Source organism: Triticum aestivum, chromosome 3D (genome assembly GCF_018294505.1).
Source record: "Triticum aestivum cultivar Chinese Spring chromosome 3D, IWGSC CS RefSeq v2.1, whole genome shotgun sequence".
Taxonomy (NCBI): domain Eukaryota; kingdom Viridiplantae; phylum Streptophyta; class Magnoliopsida; order Poales; family Poaceae; genus Triticum; species Triticum aestivum.
Window position 1 is genome coordinate 350,309,903 of NC_057802.1, and position 5,504 is coordinate 350,315,406.

Genomic DNA, 5,504 nt, shown 5'->3' on the forward strand with positions numbered 1-5,504 from the left:
GGCGGCATGGTGGTGGTGCGGGCCGGTGGTGGCGTCGGCGGCGGTGCCCCCGGCAGCGTTTCGGCATCGCGTCCGGCGCCGCGGGTCGCGGTTGACCGGGTCGCGGGCGGCCCTCTCGCCGTGGTGTTTGGTGGGAGGGGGGCGCGGCAGCGGTGGTGGTGGGCTGCCCCCACCCAGTCGGGCCCTCGCGGCTGGGTGGCGGCGCTCGGCTCGGGTGGATCCCCCGGGAGCGTCTTCAGGCGGCAGCGGAGACGGCTCCACAACCCTCCCTCTCCGGTTTCTGGCGACGACCGATGCTTCCTGATGCTCTAGCCTTTCGAAACGGGGGCGGAACTCGGTTCCGGTGGGAAGTCGGAGCTGACATGGGTGTCGGTCGTGGCCATGGGCCACTTCTCTGCCTTCCCCTTCCCCCGGTCGATGTGGTTGCGGCCCTCCTCGAGGCAGCTTGGCCGGCGGCGGTTCTGGAGGTGGGTGGGGTCGTGGATCCGGGCAAAGTCGTGGCCTTTGGTGGCTTCGGGGTGGTCTCATGGCGGGGCGGCGGGAGTCGTGCGTTGGTCGTGGGCGGGCTGCGCGGCTCGGATGCGGGCAGGCAACCATGGCCGCTTGGGCGGCGTGGCTGCGGGTGTTGTCGGACTGGGGCGGCGGAAGTGTTGAAGCACCGGGGTTCATCACCTACCCAGTCTGTGTCTGGTCGACGGTGACGGCGTCCGTGGACGTCGTGTTCTCCTTGCAGGCTCCGTCGTGGTACTTCTTCCCCTTCCATCTTACTCCGGGTGAAAACTCGATCCTCGGATCGGACGGTGGCGACGTCCATGGTCGTACCCTTCCTGGAGGCACCGTCTTGGAGTCCTCGGTCCGACATGTCCGTTACACATCCTCTTGGACGATTGCTGCTCGTGGTGGTGTTCTCCGTCGGCTCTTAGCGGTTTCGTTTTGCTCATCTTTTAGGTGCTTTGTAGTTGTTGTGGTTGTGTGTCAGTGCCCGCCGTTCATGTATCTTGCTTTGGGTGTGTGGTGTGCGTTTGTATCGGATGCTTTGTTGTTGTGGTTCGTGCTTTATAATATAAAGTGGGGGAAAACACTTTTTCGTAGGTTCAGCGGAAGAATGATATACCATCATCACCTGCTTTCGGATCCCTTTGATTGACTGTGTTGAATTTCCGAAGCTGTGGCTTGTCCTGTTGTTTGTACCAAAATCTGATTCAGAATGTTGATTCTTGGTAGCACTAAAGAATCATGGTTTTTCACTTTCGATGGCGTTTCGTCAGAATTCACTAAAATTTCATTTTTTTAATTTAGTATTCAAAAAGCTTTTGGGTTCGAAAATATTTTGACCACGACTGTAATCAAATAAATTACTGACATTATTTGCATTTCGGTGAATGGACCAAAAAAATTACTTGAAATTTAACCAAATCTTTATGCATTTTACCCAAAACAAATCAGATATTTGTGCTGCCATAGCATCCTGAATTCATGTCCGCTATTATTCGGAAAAGATATATCATGTCCGCTATTTGCTGATGCTTCGCTCAAGTGTATGAAGAATATTTCACCGTTTGGCAAGTTGCAAGACGGAGAAATATCTTCGCACCATTTTACGGTCATATGCCGACTGGACAGTGGCAAGGTGATCAAATAAATCAATGACTCCGCAAAAAAAAAAAATTCAATTACGGCCACCGTTTCTCGTGTGAAGGATCGGTTTTTTTTAGTGTTTCTTGCACTGCGACAATTGCAAATCATATAAATTTAGCTACCACTTACATGGCGCAGTTGAACTAACCACCGATGCCCCGTTTTTGCATTGTAAAAGCGTAAAGAAAGGGAACTGGAGCAAGGCAAGAAATGTGATCGTCTTTGGAGTGTGCTTCCGGGACCCGTACGAAACGCGCTGGTTTCGTTGCATGCGTCCCAATTGCAGACGTGCCCAATTCGGGAGAAATGCGTGTCGCAGCACAAATTCCACCGTGGATAAGATACGCTCGCGCGGATCGCTTCGATGGGCAAGTGTGCCGCCTGGGGGTGTTTTGGTCCGAGGTGCCACCGCCACCGCCACGTCGAGTTCAGATATTGAGCGGCGGCTGCAGGCAGGCTCCGGATCTGACGTTCGCTTTCTGCTTATCTATGCACGCTCGCGCCGCGAATCCGGCCTGGCTTTCTAGTGGAACTTTGTTTAGCATGGAGGCCGAGACGCGGATGCCCAAGGACGGCATACGGACGCAGAGTGGTCGATCCAACGGCGAATCTTATCCAGAGAGGTCGTATCTGCGTGATGCAGATAAGCACGAATCTTTGTGCGGCCATGATTTTTTACCGACCGGTTGTGGTATGGTTCTTCTATTATTATTTCTTTGGATACTTTGAGCTAGAACTTGAACTTATGCTATCTTAAAATGAGGATGATTGTGTGCATCACAATGATTAGAGGCGGAAGTCAACGATATTACAAAAACAATTTGAAAACAAATTAGGCTTGTTAAAATAAAGGTTACAGATTAAAAAAAAGTGTCCAGGAAAATGACATGAAGTACCTCATTTTGAAAATTTAACGACAGTGTGCCCCATTTGGTGTTGTGTTTCTCCAGTTTATACCTGATTTATCACACTACGATGAATTTCCGTAATGGGGCCCGCTTGTCAGCATGAGCATGACCCCAATACATTGAGGCACATGGTGTTCCGAACGTTGTCCATGAGAAATTATGCAACACTTGCCTCCCATTTTCGATCACTAGTACAACTGTCTACTCGCGTTATGTACAAGCCTGAGGTTATCTTGCTTTTCCAGAGTGAAAAAAAAATAGTACAATTGTTGTTTTGTTTTTCAGTTTTAGGATTAGAGTAAACCATATCCTGGCATTTTCATAGAAAATAAATAAACCATAGTAGTAGCTACAAAATCATTAGCTTTCAAATGGGAGAAAAGTCCACATAACAACTCCGAACTAACAACATGGTTTAAAACTCAACCCTTAACTTGATCGGCATGAGTTTAGTGTTTATGTTGACCGATTTTAAAGTTCTCGGTTGAGTTTTAAACCACATGGTTAGTTCAGGATTACAGCGTGGACTTTCTCTTCAATTGGTGCCTAGGACCTATCCTAGGATCACCAAAACAATTTTGTCAGACACTATGCTACTCATGAATTAAACTGGTAAGAGAACTAGCACAACATCTCCTTTTCTCTTTCCTCCTCAAGAAAAGCCTTCTTTCTTCTCCCATTGGCGCCACCGCTAGTCCACCCCACTTTCGATGGCCTTGTGGGCCGTGGAGGTGCAGAGGATCTCGGCCCCCCGCCAACGGGAGGGACCCTGATGTCGTTTTTGTTAGGTTCAACGCCTTGGTGCCTGTGTGGCAGTGGCGATGTCCCTCGGTAGGAATAATGTCTTCCATGTTCGATCCCAGTTTCGATGGTGCGTCTAGCATCGTGGGAGGGCGTGTGGAGGTGTGTCACAGTCGGATCTCGCGGGATTCGCTCGGTGCTGGTATTCGGTGGGTCTATTTGGATCCAGTTTTCGTTCGTCTTCGTTTCTATGGTTACAGGTTTGATTTTTTTCGATCTACGACTCTCTTCATCGGCGATGATTGTTGTTCTGGTTTGCTGGTTTCTTGGGGCCTTAGCACGACGACTTTCCGATTGTCTACTGCAACAAAATTTGTCCGGCTCCCGAAAGCGAGGGGCGATGACGGCAACGCGCCTTCAGTTCGCTTCAGTGTTTGTAGTCGTCGCTAGGTGGTCCATGAACCTAGTTGTAATTATTGTTACCTCTAGTCTTTTTTTTTACTATCATGATTGATTATAAACAGATTAGAAAGTTCTCTCGAAATAAACACTATTCTGCTCCCCTCTGCAGACCGCGCTAAGCAATCTTGCAAGTTCAATGACAGAAATGCATATCTCTTCGTCAATGTGCTTTGCTTGCTCTGTCTGCGCCTTTTCTACCCCAGGAGTTCAGTGCGAGTCCGATGCACGCCTCACTGGCTTTCTATGTGAGGAGCAGGCGTTCCTGTCAAGAGACGCCTTTGCTCCAATGTGCAAAAGACACAAACCCCGTCAACAGCATCTCCTAAAAACTCTGACCTACTAAGTGCACCGACGTTGCATTCATCGACCCGGTCATCAGATGGAACCATCGTCCCGTGAGCGCTGATCTGCTCTCCGTCTCTATCAGTGGCTTAATTAGCCAACTGAGCACGTTTTCTTTCTCCACTGCCGATCAGCATTATTTCCCGTGGTTCGTGCGTGTGGTTAACATACTATATACAGTTCCAAAAGGGAGAGCGACAGAGTCACCGGCGTGAAAAGCGTGCAACGATATCATCGCGTGGCATCGTTTTCGCGCCGCGAAAATCATCTCATTCTGTCACCCGAAGGCACGATCAGATCTGCGTGGAGCTGAACGGCCTAGCCCCAGATTAGCTGCCTATAGCGACAAACTGCTCCGCGGCAACAATATTTTCACACGTGAACTGGCAGGCTGCACTGAGCAACCAAATGCATGGTCGTGGGAAATTTAATACAGTACTACTGCTAATTCTGCGGTGAAGGGCCAGTGTTTCCGTTATACTACCTTTGCCCTGATTTACTAGTCTCTTTGTATTCTGGTTATATTTTGACCATGATTTTAACTAATAAAATATATGTTATATATAGTAAAAAAATATTATTGAAAACTAAATTCAGATACGAATTCAATGCTATAATTTTTTGAGACATGCATGGGACTAGTAAACCAGGACGAAGATAGTAAGCACGGACGTCACCTCCCGCATTGCCGTTGTACCTTGGGAGCGGCACATTTGCAAAAGGAGAGTACCATGAAAGCAACCGGCCCTCTTTAGGGCATGGCCATCGCGTCGCCCCAGACCGGTCGCCCCACAAGCCAACTAGGCTCGGACGCCATGGTGGCAGACGAACCGCCGCTTGCAGGTCACAGTCGCTGCTTGCAGAGGAGGCTGGTTCTCCATGGGAAAAGGGGGAGAAAGGAAAAAAGTAGAAGAAAAAGGCAGAGAGAGTTGGGACAGTTCGTCATCCCCTTGACGCCATGCTGCAGTTTTCTTCACCGGTGGCTTCAGGATAATGTGGTGGCTTCAGAAAGAGCGTTGGATGTAGAGAAATAGAACCTATAGCCTCATTTGTTTTCATCTAGCTGGATGTACGAGGCAGCACCTAGGTGCTGCCCCCATTGTACATGCCCTTAGAAACTTCTGCGCAGCACGCCAACACCTTGTGTAGGGATATTAGGGCATCTTTTGACCCCGATTCACTCAAGGGGCAATTGGTGTAGTCATTAGAGATGACAAAGGTAATTTCGTTGCGGCAGCAAATGAGAAGATTGAATTATGCTTAGATGTTTTTATGACTGAAGCTATGGCATTGAGATTTGGACTGAATTTAGCAGTGATTGTTGGTTGCAATAGGTTGGTTATCAACTCGGATAATATTGATGTGATTAGTACGGTCCAAGAGGGCGGGTCCTTTGCTGGTGCCGCAGCTGCA